General features: G+C 37.6%; 1 long non-coding RNA gene across 1 annotated transcript; it reads left to right on the top strand.

The window, feature by feature from the left end:
• The first annotated feature begins 2,345 nt into the window (after positions 1 to 2,345).
• On the top strand, positions 2,346 to 15,302 carry LOC139186144 (uncharacterized). The gene is made up of 3 exons (XR_011569648.1): positions 2,346 to 2,459; positions 14,014 to 14,086; positions 15,084 to 15,302. It is a non-coding gene; the product is annotated as an uncharacterized lncRNA (long non-coding RNA).
• The last annotated feature ends 641 nt before the right edge of the window (positions 15,303 to 15,943 follow it).

Raw genomic sequence — 15,943 nt, forward strand, 5'->3', positions numbered from 1 at the left:
TTCATGTGCCTTTTATCATAATAAAAATAATTTATAAATTATTGCTGTGAACATAGTACTATGTAAAATTTAACCATCTTTAATTTATGCATTAAAATGTTTTTCAAATAAAATGGAAAGCTGAACAAAATGATCTGGTTCATTGTTTTAAATATATTTTTACCCAGATATTTAGCATAGGTAATGCTGAAGGATCTCTAGTATTTGAATTTTCCCCTTCATTTGTTTAAATCTGTTCATGTTCTTGAAAAGAAATCAATTATTCCTTTTTGACTTTCACTGAATCTTTGTTTAGTTTATTTAACATGAAGACTTTAATTTAAATTTATACTTTTAACATATTTGTCAAGAAGAGACAGCACAGTGTTTTAATCATTCTAATAGTATTTATTGAAATAAAATCACGAATGATTTTCCAAGGCCAGGCTGCAAAATATTCTTTGTCTGGTTGTGATTTATGTTTAAGGTGAATGTACACTGTTGGTAGTATTATTTTCTACTATGTATGTCAAGTACACCTCAAAGATTAAATTAAAACAGAAGGATAATATTCCTGTTTTGTGAAGCAGAACCATTTAAACTATTCCCATTAGGAATGTGATCTGTGAAAATGGGATTGTGTCTATGTTATGTGAATTATGTTAAGTCATGACAACACAGACTTCAAGGCATATAAAAGTTCAGTTCCAGAGAGTGACATCACTAAGATAGTTGACTGGGAAGCTTTAGACCCTCTTTATCTCTCATAGGAATCAAATTAGTAACAACCTAATGATCAGAATGGAGAAGGCAATGGTATCCCACTCCAGTACTCTTGCGTGGAAAATCCTGTGGATGGAGGAGCCTGGAAGGCTGCAGTCCATGGGGTCGCTGAGGGTAGGACACGACTGAGCGACTTCACTTTCACTTTCCACTTTCATGCATTGAAGAAGGAAATGGCAACCCATTCCAGTGTTCTTGCCTGGAGAATCCCAGGGACGGAGGAGCCTGGTGGGCTGCCGTCTATGGGATCACACAGAGTCGGACACGACTGAAGTGACTTAGCAGCAGTAGCAGCAATGATCAGAATGGACTTCCTTGGTGGATGAGTGGTAACAAATCTGCCTGCCAATGCAGGAGACAAGGATGAGATCCCTGGGTCAGAAATATCTCCTGGAGGAGGAAACGGAAACCCACTCTTGTATTCTTGCCTGAGAAATCCCATGGACAGAGGAGCCTGGAGGGTCACAGGCCATAGTTTCACAGAGTTGGACATGACTGAGCATGCAAGCAGGCATGCACACTCAGCAAAGCATCACAAGGAATAAAAGGAAATGGAAACATAACCCCATCAAGAGAAACAAAATGAAACTTCAGAATCTAACTCTAAAGAAATGCAAATGTAAGAGCTGCCTTACAAAGAATTTAAAATAACTATCTTAAAGATGTTCAATGAGCTGAAAGAGAGCACAAATAGACAACCAAACAAAAGGAGGCAGATGTTGCCTGAGCAAAATGAGAATGTCAACAAAGTGGTAGAAGCTATAAAACGAAACGAACAGAAATTCCCCAACTGAAAAATGACAATGAATGGAAGCATTCACTCAGTGGATTTAACAGCAGATTTGATCAGGCAGAAGAACCTGTTAATTTGAAAAATATGTCTTTTATAATCACTAAATCAGAGAAATAAAAAGGAAAAAAATTCAGAGGGAAGTCATGTCCAACTCTTTCTAATCCTGTGAACTGTAGCCCACCAGGGTCCTCTGTTCATGGAATTCTCCAGGCAAGAATACTGGAGTGGGTTGCCATGCCCTTCTGCAGAAGATCTTCCGGACCCAGGGATTGAACCCAGGTCTTCTGCATTGCACACAGGTTCTTTAATGTCTGAGCTTATGGGACATTGTTAAATGGAGTGATATATGCCTTATGGGGCTTCCCAGTTGGTACTAGTGGTAAAGAACCTGGCTGCCAAAACAGGAGACGTGAGTCAAGGGTTCAGTCTCTGGATGGGGAAGGTCCCCTGGAGGAGGGCATGGCAATGCACTCCAGTGTTCTTGCCTTGAGAATCTGATGGACAGAGGGGCCTGGTGGGCTATAGCCCATAATGTCACAAAGACTCACGCATAAATGAAGTGACTTAGTATGCACACATGCTTTATGAAAGTTCTAGCAGGAGAAATTTGAAAAAAATACTGACTGAAAACTTCTGAGAACTGAGGAAAGAAATGAACTTACATGTTCAAGAAGCTCAGATCAGATCATATCAGTCACTGCTTAGCCTACTACTGGGCCTTAGTAGAGACTGATTGTTTAACCATGGGGCACCAGGTTGCCATGGTACCTAGCTGCCCATTATGTTCTGGGCATTCTCAGGCCACCAAGGCATATATTTGGTTGGATACAGCAGCACTCCCTCATTCAATGGAAGCAATATGTATATATATAAGATTGGGGCTGAGCAGGCCTTAAAGTCACAGGTAAAGTACATAAAGAATGGGCCCGAATGTCCATGGTCACTGTTGTTTCTACACTGCCTTCCCTCTTTAAGCACCAACCTTTGACTTAATGGGGAGTTTCCTGTGATCAGTTAACTGAGGAAGAGAAGACTTAGACCTGGTTTACAGGTGATTCTAATCAATATGCAGGGTCTGCCAAAAGTGCTGCATTATAACCTCCTTCTGAGACATCCCTGAGGGACAGTGATGAAGGGGTATCCTCGTGGTCAGGGAGTGGAGCAGTGCAGTGCAGTTGGTTGTTCACTTTTCTTGTATGTAGAAATGTCCAGATATGTTGTTATATATCTGTTTGTTGGCTGTGACTAATGGTCCCTTGACAGATGAATGGATGAACAAAATGTGGCGTGTGTGTGTGTGTGTATAAGAGGAAATATTATGTACCCTTAAGGAAATTCTGTGACACGCTACAAAATGGTCGAATGTTGAGGCCATTATGCTAAGTAAAATAAGTTAGTCACAAAAGACAAATACTGCATGATCAGATCAGATCAGATCAGTCGCTCAGTCATGTCCGACTCTTTGTGATCCCATGAATCGCAATACACCAGGCCTCCCTGTCCATCACCAACTCCCGGAGTTCACCAAGACTCACGTCCATCAAGTCAGTGATGCTATCCAGCCATCTCATCCTCTGTCGTCCCCTTCTCCTCTTGCCACCAATCCCTCCCAGCATCAGAGTCTTTTCCAATGAGTCAACTCTTCGCATGAGGTGGCCAAAGTACTGGACTTTCAGCTTTAGCATCATTCCTTCCAAAGAAATCCCAGGGCTATCTCCTTCAGAATGGACTGGTTGGATCTCCTTGCAGTCCAAGGGACTCTCAAGAGTCTTCTCCAACACCACACTTCAAAAGCATCAATTCTTCGGCTCTCAGCCTTCTTCACAGTCCAACTCTCACATCCATACATGACCACAGGAAAAACCATAGCCTTGACTAGATGGACCTTTGTTGGCAAAGTAATGTCTCTGCTTGTGAATATGCTATCTAGGTTGGTCATAACTTTCCTTCCAAGGAGTAAGCGTCTTTTAATTTCATGGCTGCAGTCACCATCTGCAGTGATTTTGGAGCCCAGAAAAATAAAGTCTGACACTGTTTCCACTGTTTCCCCATCTATTTCCCATGAAGTGATGGGACCGGATGCCATGATCTTCGTTTTCTGAATGTTGAGCTTTAAGCCAACTTTTTCACTCTCCACTTTCACTTTCATCAAGAGACTTTTTAGTTCCTCTACACTTTCTGCCGTAAGTGTGGTGTCATCTGCATATCTGAGGTTATTGATATTTCTCCCAGCAATCTTAATTCCAGTTTGTGTTTTCCACTCCAGCGTTTCTCATGATGTACTCTGCATATAAGTTAAATAAACAGGGTGACAATATACAGCCTTGATGTACTCCTTTTCCTATTTGGAACCATGATTCCTCTTCAATGAGGTATTTGAAGAAGTCAAAACATAGAAATAGGAAGTAGAAATGTGGTCACCATGAACTGGCAGGAAGGGAAAAAGAAGAGTTGTTCCTTAATGGGTTTAGAGTTTCATTTTGTCCTGGAGATCTCCTTACGATGAAAATAATCTTAACACTACTGAATCATATGGTGGCTCAGACAGTCAAGAATGGGCCTGCAATACAGGAGGCCCAGGTTTAACCCCAATGTCAGGAAGATCCCCTGATGAAGGGAATGGTTATCCACTCTAGTATTCTTGGCTGGAGAATTCCATGGACAGAGGAGCCTGGTGGGCTACAGTCCATGGGGTCACAAAGAGTTGGAAAAAACTGAGCGACTAACACACACTAACAAACACACGCACACACACACACACACACACATGCATACACTGAACCATGCACTCAAAAACAGTTAAGATGGTAAATTTTATGATTTCTGCTTCAATTAAAAAGAATACAAATTTTGAAACAAATTTGAAAAGTTTAGCTTTGGAAGATTGAGTAAAAGCCATTCCCCATTAAGTTCTCACTGTGTATCCTTCCCTCTATTACACACTTATAACAGTAAATATTAAATATAACATTAAAAAATGAGAGAAAATGAATTTTAAAAAAATAATAGATGTGTAACCAAGGTTACTATGGTTTAGCATGACTGATCTGGTTCCAGGTTAGAAAGCAGTAAAAGCTACCAGAACTTGATTACTGCAGAGTAAGAAGTTTAAACTATCCTATATGAGGATGTGATCAAATTTGTATTCACTTTTCAAATGTAGAACCTGGGTTGTAGTTTTCCCTGCTGAGAAAAGTGCCTGCTAATAGGTAAGCCTTCTAGCTCCATGGAACAATGTCACATGGCCCTGTCTGTCCGAAAAGCTGACATTCTTCATCCATGGCTTCATGTAGGCTAGTCACTACACTGTTGCTCAGTTACTCAGATAGGGCAAGAATTTTGAATGGCTAGTAGATTAAATATTTCTGAATTAAGATTTAAGGAGGCAAAGAGAGATAAAGGAGAGCTATTTGACAGAGAAATTTGTACCCAAATTAATGTACAGATAAAACGCAGTTATCTTTATAATACAAACAAGCCTTTATTTTCAGTGAAACTTAACAAGCTGGTCTTGCATTTTATGGGGAAACTAGAAAAGGTCCTTAAACTGTAAATGAACAAGCCATTCTATATTTCAAGCCTTATTATAAAAATAGGATAATGAAGACAGTGATATTATACAAGAGAAGGCAGAGTACTATAAGAGAGTAAAAGAAAGCCCAGAAACCATGTGTGCATCTATACGGATTTGTTATGACATATAAGTGGCCACACGGAAGAGCAGTGGGTAAATTTTGAACTATGAGATAAGAGTTCCGGAAATTGTCTGGTGTCAGTTTGGTGCTACCATTCCAGGTTAAGGCTGTGGAATATCATTTTTAATATAATTCCCAGGCGGATTATAGCTTGGGTTAGAAAGGAAATGTGTGCAATGTTGAAATCAGAGGTGAAACAGAGGGATAGTATATGTTAGTTTTAATGTGTTTCATGGATATTATTTAAATACATAGTAGGAATTAGAAGAACAATGCTGCTATAACTGTGATCAGAGAGAAAGATGGATGTTTGAGCTCCAAGTAAGATTGTATTCAAATCCTAAAAGATGATGCTGTGAAAGTGCTACACTCAATATGCCAGCAAGTTTGGAAAATTCAGCAGTGGCCACAGGACTGGAAAAGGTCAGTTTTCATTCCAATCCCAAAGAAAGGCAATACCAAAGAATGCTCAAACTACCACACACTTGCACTCATCTCACACGCTAGGAAAGTAATGCTCAAAATTCTCCAAGCCAGTCTTCAACAGTATGTGAACCATGAACTTCCAGATGTTTCAGCTGGATTTAGAAAAGGCAGAGGAACCAGAGATCAAATTGCCAACATCTTTTGGGCCACCAAAAAAGCAGAGAGTTCCAGAAAAAACATCTATTTCTGCTGTATTGACTATGCCAAAGCCTTTGTGCGGATCCCAACAAACTGTGGAAAATTCTTAAAGAGATGGGAGTACCAGACCACCTAACCAGTCTCCTGAGAAATCTGTGTGCAGGTCAGGAAGCAACGGTTTAGAACTAGACATGGAAAAACAGACTGGTTCCAAATAGGAAAAGGGGTACGTCAAGGTTGTGTATTGTCACCCTGCTTATTTAACTTATATGCAGAGTACATCATGAGAAAGGCTGGGTTTGATGAAGCACAAGCTGGAATCAAGATTGTGGGGAGATATATCAGTTACTTTAGATATGCAAATGATACCAGCATTATGGCAGAAAGTGAAGAAGAACTAAAGAGCCTCCTAATGAAAGTGAAAGAGGAGAGTGAAAATGCTGGCTTAAAGCTCAACATTAAGAAAACTAAGATCATGGTATCCAGTCCCATCACTTCATGGTAAATAGATGACAGACTTTATTTCTTGGGGTTCCAAAATCACTGCAGATGGTGATTGCAGCCATGAAATTAAAAGATGCTTACTCCTTGGAAGGAAGGTTATGACCAATCTAGACAGCATATGAAAAAGGAGAGACATTACTTTGCCAACAAAGGTCCACCTAGTCAAGGCTATGGTTTTTCCAGTAGTCATGTATGGATGTGAGAGTTGGACTATAAAGAAAGCTGAGCGCCGAAGAATTGATGCTTTTGAACTGTGGTATTGGAGAAGACTCTTGAGAGTCCCTTGGACTGCAAAGAAATCCAACCAGTACATCCTAAAGGAGATCAGTCCTGAGTGTTCATTCGAAGGACTGATGTTGAAACTGAAACTCCAATACTTTGGCCACCTGATGCAAAGAACTGACTCATTGGAAAAGACCCTGATGCTGGGAAGGATTGAAGGCGGGAGGAGAAGGGGACGACAGAGAATGAGATGGTTGGATGGCATCACTGACTTGATGGACACAAGTTTGAGCAAGCTCTGGAATTTGGTGATGGACAGGGAGGCCTGGTATGCTGCAGTCCACGGGATCACAAGGAGTTGGACAGGACTGAGGTTTAGAACGGAACGCAACTGAACTGAAGTCAAGTACTTATACTAAAGGAGGTTCAATCTGTTTGTCTTGTTAAACAAACCTGTATTAAACTGAAGAACTGACATGAATTTATACTGTGCTGTTCTGGAGCCTTAAAACATGCAGTGCATACAACTAGGAACATCCTCTAGCAGATTCTAAAAGCTTTATTTTATTGTAAAAATTAAGCTGACTAGAAACTAGAGAAGTTTATTGAAGTAGTGTTCATGCTTCTAGGAGACTGGTGATCTTTAAAAGCCAAAGCACTGGTGGATCATACCCTGGAAACTGTACTATTTGCCAGGAAGACAGAGGATTGTCTCCTAGAGCTGTGGATCCAAAATCTCAGTGAAAAAAGTTTACCCAGGGTTAGGGCTGAGTCATAATAGAAAAGGAAGGTCTGCGGTAGATAATACAGAATTTGTTACATGCACACAAGAGTAAAATTGAAATATGAGAGAAGGAGAACTGGGAGCCACAGAAAACAGCTTAAAGTCAAGATGTGCACACTGAGGACCAAGAAATTAAGGAAGGTGAAGCCAGAGTCTGAAATCAGATTAGTCAAAAAAGAGACCATGTAAATCTTTTATCGTAAGAAAGAGATCTATAACAGAATCTGGATACAATAGCCAAGATTACTGCTACAAGACTACTGCCTAGTCTAATAAAAGCTTATTTTTTCACAGCAGAAAGGCAATGAGAATAAAATGGATTCTGACATTTTCTCTTTCTGGAAGACAGTACTGAGTTTTGGAAGTCAGGATTTATTTAGAAGGAAATGAATACCTATTAAGTTATTAACAGCTAAATGTCCAGCATATTTCTTATGAATCTTGATTCAAATAGAATTTTCTTTATTGCCTTATTAATTCCAATGATCTGTATTAAATTAATATCCATAGTCAGTTGGTCAAAAGAGCCTGGAGTTGGTTATCTCTGAAATACCAAATAAGTACTATTCCCACTTGATCTCACTTGATATTGACTAATTACAAGATTATATTAATGAACTATATTTCCTCTAATGCATGATGCCATTAGTTGAAAGGTATTCCAATATTTTATGAGACACTAATTAATAGAAAACATTATAGATGCAATTATGGAAAAAAATTCTGACCACATCACATTTTGTTTTATGCTTATGGGAAAAACTTGTTCAAGTTTATTTAGACTCAGATATCTATTATGTGTCATTCTTTTGTACACATATAGAAGTAGAATATAAATTAAATAAATGGATTAAGCTGTGTCCAAAATTTCTCAAAGCCATCAGTGTTCATATTTCTCTATAAAATGTAATCTTCTGGAACATCAAGAGAATTGATACCACAATTAAGATAGTACATCACTGTTGTCTCTGAGATTTTCTTCCAAGCTGCTAATACCTATCTTGAAAATGTCATTCTTATGCACACACTATGCGGGTGAATTCTACCTGCTGCCTATAAGATGAGCCTGTTGTCAAATATATATGACTGGTTATTTGGGAATAATGAACAAAAAAATCCCTGGCTCAATAACTTTCTCTTAGTTATCTGATTGCCAGCAATGCAGATACCTCTCCATGTCTCAGTTGAAAGTATTATAGGGTAGAAGTGAGAATCCCACAGTGATGTTAGCATTATGTGAAGCCCACTTACGGACAGATTTAAGTCATCTTCTTAAATTGATCTTCACATATGCCTGTTTATTTTCTAATAGGCTTGAAATCTGGTAAGAGAGACATTTTCCTCTAATGCAGATGAGAGTAAATAGTATGTATGTACCACTTGAAGTGTTTTACAAAGCCATTGCTATCACAGTATGTGACTGCAGATTTAAAAAGAAGGGGGTGGGGTACAGAGAATGAAGAGAATATTAGATAGAAGATATAAAACTGAATCAGGTGGTTTTTAAAAATTTCTGGTAACAATAATGTCATTTGAATGGAAATCAGTCCAGGAGGCCAAACTGATAATTCATAGTCTTGTATCCATTTCTTTAAGCATAATATCTTTAATTCCCATTTAGTGTTAGACATTTGGGAATAAAATGTAAAGCAACATAGACCCCTTTCTACGGGAAAATAAACACAATTAAATGATCAACATAAAACATGGTGGATTCTCTTATAATAATAATAGGTTGCTATGACACATTGTCACTTTATTTTCTATAGTTAAAATTTTTCTACCAGCCTTCTGTGCCTCCGGGCCCTTAGTAAATGTTGTCTCATTAATTCTAGGAGGATCATGCTCTGGCTTTATACTCTGGTACAGTCATTCCCCCCAAATAACATGTCTTAAGTATCTATAATGAGCACTGTTAACAGTTTCTGCATGTTCTGTAGCCCAAAGATACTGCATGGACCTAAGCCACCTCCAGTGTTGATCTTACTTGGGCAGTGGCAGAGAACAGCATCCCAGTGCTGAGGGCTAGGGAGCCAACACTGCTTCTGTGCTTCTCACTTCCTGGTATAATTTTTTTCACATAATTATTGGCTAGGCTTATCACTCTCTTCCCTCGAACTTTTTCATATAGTCCTTTTTACTGGAAACCCAACCTTCCTTCATGATTTTAAAATTTTGAAGACAAAAGCTCAGGAGTCCTGCTGACTTGTACTACTTATTTTTTACCCCTGGCAGACAACTCCCTGGAGGCAGAAAAGCATGAGACCTGATATTCCAAGAATTATGGAGAAAGAGAAAGAAGAAAATGTGGTTAGACAAGAAGAAAAAAGCTTCCCAAATTATATCTAAAAATATTATCGAGCCACACCAGTCAAGAGATGGTCAGGAAAGATTACATTTAATCTGATAACTGAAGTAGAAAGGCCAAGATTGTTTGAGACAGAGGAAAATGCTTGTTTGAGAATTCACAGAGTAGAGAAGATATTTTATGCTTGCTGCTGAGAGGTTTTCAATATCACTGTAGCTTAGAATATGTGAGGGGGTGAGGGGGATCGTGAAAAATAAGACAGCCAAGATAAACAGGCTATGGGACTTTTACACAACTATATTAAGCAATTTTAATTGTATTTTAAGGTCAAAGGGACCTTTTGAAAATGTTTAAAGACAAAGTCAATTTGCATTTTAGAAGTTTCACTCTTTTTTCAAGTCAGAGGGAGAATTCTCACACTGCTAAATGCTTCTTTTCTCCCTGAGCTTTTATAGAACTAGTGTACTTTCTACCAACTCTACCATAAACATTAAATATCTTTGCATGATCAGTTTAGTTCAGTTGCTCAGTTGTGTCTGACTCTTTGCAACCCCATGGACTGCAACACACCAGGCATTCCTGTCCATCACCAACTCCCAGAGCTCGCTCATACTCATGTCCATCGAGTCAGTGATGCCATCCAACCATCTAATTCACTGTCGTCCCCTTCTCCTCCCACCTTTAATATTTCCCAGCATCAGGGTTTTTTCCAATGAGTAAGTTCTTCGCATCAAGTGGCCAAAGTGTTGGAGTTTCAGCTTCAACATCAGTCCTTACAATGAATATTCAGGACTGATTTCCTTTAGGATGGACTGGTTGGATGTCCTTGCAGTCCAAGGGACTCTCAAGAGTCTTCTCCAACACCACAGTTCAAAAGCATCAATTCTTCAGCGCTCAGCTTTCTTTATAGTCCATCTCTCACATCCATACATGACTACTGGAAAAACCATAGCTTTGAGTAGACAGACCTTTGTTGGCAAGTAACGTCTCTGCATTTTAGTATGCTGTCGAGGTTGATCATAGCTTTTCTTCCAAGGAGCAGGCATCTTTTAATTTCATGTCACAATCTACAGTGATTTTGGAGCCCAGAAAAATAAAGTCCCTCACTGTTTCCATTGTTTGCCCATCTATTTGCCATGAAGTGATGGGGCTGGATGCCATGAGTTTCATTTTCTGAATGTTGAGTTTTAAGTCAGTTTTCTCACTCTCCTCTTTCACTTTCATCAAGAGTCTCTTTAGTTCCTTTTTTGCTTTCTGCCGTAAGTGTGGTGTCAGCTGCATATCTAAGGTTATTGATATTTCTCCTGGCAATCTTGATTCCAGCTTGTGCTTCATCCACCCTGGCATTTCACATGATGTACTATGCTGCTGCTGCTAGGTCACTTTAGTCGTGTCCGACTCTGTGTGACCCCATAGACGGCAGCCCACCAGGCTTCCCATCCCTGGGATTCTCCAGGCAAGAACACTGGAGTGGATTGCTATTTCCTTCTCCAATGCATGAAAGTGAAAAGTGAAAGTGAAGTCACTCAGTCGTGTCCAACTCTTAGCGATCCCATGGACTGCAGCCTACCAGGCTCCTCTGTCCATGGGATTTTTCTAGGCAAAAGTACTGGAGTGGGGTGCCATTGCCTTCTCCATGATGTACTATGCATATAAGTTAAATAAGCAGAATGACAATATACAGCCTTGATGTACTCCTTTCCCGATTTGGAACCAGTCTGTTGTTTCATGTCCAGTTCTAACTGTTGCATGATACTCAAGGTATAAAGTTCTAACTTTGCATGATATTTAAGGGATATTAACCCATTTTTTCCTAACCTCAATAATTTCCAGTTCATACTTGTTCCAGTTTTCATGTCACAGTCCATGCCTGATAAATTCCGATCATAGTTTATTCCATACTGGAGTTTATTCCATTCTGCTGCTACTGCTAAGTCACTTCAGTGTATTCTATCCATTATTAATTCACCATGATGATTTCAAAGCATGAAAACAAATATTTTAATAAAATTAATTTTAGAATCCTTTAGTTTATTTAAAACAACTCTACCTATGTATCCTTGTGTTTTACTTAAAATTTACATAACACTTTTAAAGAGGGGAACTTAAAAATCTCCTTTTTTTCTTGTTTTAATTGTAGTAGCCCTGTCAATAAAGACATCTGTGCTTTAGTTAGCAAACTTAATTCAGATCTACCTGCTTTTTTCCTACTCTTTTGAGTATAATTTATTAGTAACCACTCCTGGACATTAATATGTAAATGAAGGCTGTTTATGTAACATTCCCTTTGAAAGACCATTTCGGGCATTTGTATATTTCCTCTTGATCTTTACATTTTTAGGGCTGAAGGAGATGTTCCAGATTTTTTGAGTGCCTACAAAACTTAAAGGCCTTATATTGTCAGCTCTCTCCCCTCAAAGCCTTAATTCTGTGATATCATGTATCCTACTTGCCTCTCTCTTGGATCAACTTTTTGAAAAAATGTCCCCCGCACTCCTGGCTCAACCACAAAATGCAGTTCCTAGGGCTGTAGGCAAAGCTTGCCTTCAAATGTCCACACAGCTTGCTCCCTGACTTTTCTTGTCCTTGTTGAGAAGTTCCTTTCTCAGTGAGGCATTTTCTAACCACGCCAAGAAAAATTACAAAAACAATCTCTAGCACACTGCTACAATCCTTATAACCTTTTCATAATTTTCTATGTATCACTTTTAAATATATCGTATTATTTTTTATTTTTATTTTTACTCTCCCCCTTTAAAATAAAAACTTGTACGAAATTAAAAAAAAAATACTGCTCTGTTTACTGATGTATCTTCAAGGCTGAGAGAATTGCTTGGAAATTGTGTGGTTAAGAAATATTTGTTCTTTGAATGAATGAAATACTAAATGCTTCAAGAATACTATTTCTCTGTACTTATCTTTTGAGGCAAATTTTATTTCAATTTTTGAGTAAAATTTATATTTAATTTTATGTATCTGTTTTTGGCTGCATTGGGTCTTTATTGCTGTTTGGGCTTTCTTTGGTTGCTGCAAGTGGAGGCTACTTTTTGTTGTAGTGTGTGGGAGAGGCAAATGTTTGTGTTTACCTAAAATACAAATACAAAATTCTATAATTTGGAGATTTCTCAGGCAAGAATGCTGGAGTGGGTTGTCACTTCCTCCTCCAGGGGATCTTCTCCACCCAGGTGTCAAATCTGTGTTTCCTGTGTCATTTGCATTGCAGGCAGATTCTTTACCCACTGATCCATCTGGGGAGCCTGAATATATGCACAAATACAGAATTTTATATTTACATATAAATAATTTCCATAAAATTATGTATCATATATACCATTTACTCTAGTAATTGAAGCATAAGAGATGATACATATGGTCCAGAGAAGTGCTAAGTTAATGCTATCAAGCATTTATCATAAAGGTATTAATACATGGAAAAAATTGAAGGGCCTTTATCAGTCATAATTTAGTCCTCAGAGTACACATCTATACACTGTATTTTATCTTGTGTGTCAACCATTTATTAATGCTAAACCATGAAATAAAAGATCAAAGGATCCTTAAAATGTAAACAGCAAGACAAATAATTTTATTTGTATTGTATTATTAAACCCTGCACACACACACACACACACACACACACATACACACACACATACACACATACCCCACAGACAAGGGTTTGGCAGCCGTTAGCAAAATATGACAATACTGATGTACCTTGAGAACAAATTTTAATGTGTTATATTTTCATTTTCCTTCAGGTTAAATATGTTTTGAAATGTCCCTTGAAATGGCTCTTTGTGCTAATGGTTGTTTAGAAGTATATTGGCAATTTTGGGATACTTAGATACATTTCCAGATATATATTTATTATTAATTTTTCACTCAATTATATTATGTGTGAAACAAATCACAGTTTGATTTATTTTAAATCTCAGGGATTTTTTAAATGACCAAGACTATAATCTGAATTGAGTCTGAGTGAACTCCGGGAGTTGGTGATGGACAGTGAGGCCTGGCGTGCTGCGATTCATGGGGTTGCAAAGAGTCGGACACGACTGACCGACTGATCTGATCTGATCTGATAATCTTTCTTAGTGGATGTTCTTTATTATGTGTTCACTTTAAGAGAAAGCATATTATGCTATTTGAGCAAGGTACATTTTGTAACAGCCTATTAGGACTACTTGCTTGGTGGTCGTGTTCAAGTTTTCTCTGTCATTGCAGATTTTCTGCCTATTGTGTTAATTACTGAAAAGGTGATATTAAAGTTTCCATGTGTAATTGTACATTTGACTGTTTCTCTTCTCATTTCTCACAGCTTTTTGCTTCATGAATTTGGATACTCTGTTTTCAGATGAATACATATTTAAAGTTTGCATGTCTTCTTAAAGGTATAATTTCCCTTATCATTATGTGATATTTTGCTTTATCTCTGATAATATTACTTGTTATGAATTTCAGTTTTTTATGTTAATATTGGTATTGTAGTTTTTCTGTGTGTTTGCATGGTATATCTTTTCCATCTTTTATCTTTAATTTCAGATTTAAAGTGAAATTTTTAGATGGATTATTTTTAATCTAATCTGATAATTGCAGTATTTTACATGAAGTATTAGATTTATATACTTTTTTACACTTTATTATGTTAAGAACACTTAATATAAGACCTAACCTCTCAACACCATTTTAAGTGTACAATACATTATTGATGACTCAGGTACAGTGACATACAGCAGATCTCTAGAGTTTATTTGTCTTAATTAACTGAAAGTTTATGTTGATCATTAGTTACCTATCATTTCCTCCTCCCCTCAGCCTTTGGCAGCCACTATTCCACTATTTGATTCTATGAATTTGCCTTTTTAGATAACTCATGTAATTGGAATGAGGATCTCAAAGAAATATCTGTACTCTCAAGTTCATTGCAGCATTATTTACAGTAGCCAAGATGTGCAAATAACCTAAGTGCCCATTAGTAGCTAAAAGTTGGGAAAGTATAACATATATACACAGTGCAATATCACCCAGCATTATTGCAGAGATTCTGCAATATGTGACAACACTAATGGACCTTGAGAAAATTATGCAAAGGGAAATAAGCCAATCACAGAAAGGAATGAGCATTTACAATGATGATTATATGTATCTTCTGATTATATACATCTACATATAAGAAGAGTTGACTTTTAATTAATAATTTGCTGCTTCATATTTGGTGAAAAATCTGCTGTAGATTATTACTAATCCTCATTTCCATCTCTTGATATTTTGCCATTGCCCTTTTACCTATTCTGTAAAAATATAAACAGTTATATTTAATAATATTTAAAGGTAAGAGAATTTTTTCCCCATTGATTATTCCATTCCAGAACTCTTCTTTTTTTGTAGATTCACATATTAGTCTGACATCACATTATTTTTGCTTGAAGAACATTTCTAACGTTTTTCGTGGAGAACGTGTGTTGGCAGTGAATTCTGTGAGTTTTTGCTTCTCCAAGAAAAGCTAATTGCTGTTTCATCTTTAAAGATACTTTCTCTGAGTATAGATTTCTAGGTAAGAACATTAAATTATTTTCTTTAAGTATTTTAAAATGTCCCTCTATTTTATCTGGCTTGCATGATATTTTCATAATTTGTTCCTCTGTTTGTATTTATTTTTTTCTGGCTGTTTTAAGGTTTTCTTTACGTTTGGTTTTTGACATTTGAATAGGATATATTTATGATAATTGCTTGTTCTTGCTTTGTTCCTCTGAGCATCTTAGATATGTGCTATATTTCCTGTCCTCAATCTTGGGAAATTCTCTGTGATTTTTTTTTAAGTATTTTTTTTCTGTTACTTTTTTTTTCTCTAAGATCCCAACTATGCTGTTAGACTACTACTGGTGGCTCAGTGGTAAAGAATCTGCCTGCAATGCAGGAGATTTGGGTTTGACCCCTGGGTTAGGAAGATCCTATGGAGAAAAGAATGTCTACCCACTGCAGTATTCTTGCATGGAAAATCCCATGCACAAAGGAGCCTGGTCGGGTACAGTCCATGGGGTTGCAAAGAGTTGGACATGGCTGAGTGACTAATATCATTCCACAGATCTTAAATTCTCTATTTTTAAAAAAATTTTTCTTTGTGTTTCAATATGTATTGTTTCTCTAAGTTCACTGATTCTTTCCTTGCCTGCATCAAATTTTTGATGAGTGTATCAAAGATGTTCTTCATCTCAGCTGTTGTGCATGTGTGTGTGTTTTTCCCACCA

This window comes from Bos indicus, chromosome 12, assembly GCF_029378745.1.
Source record: "Bos indicus isolate NIAB-ARS_2022 breed Sahiwal x Tharparkar chromosome 12, NIAB-ARS_B.indTharparkar_mat_pri_1.0, whole genome shotgun sequence".
In the NCBI taxonomy this organism is placed as follows: domain Eukaryota; kingdom Metazoa; phylum Chordata; class Mammalia; order Artiodactyla; family Bovidae; genus Bos; species Bos indicus.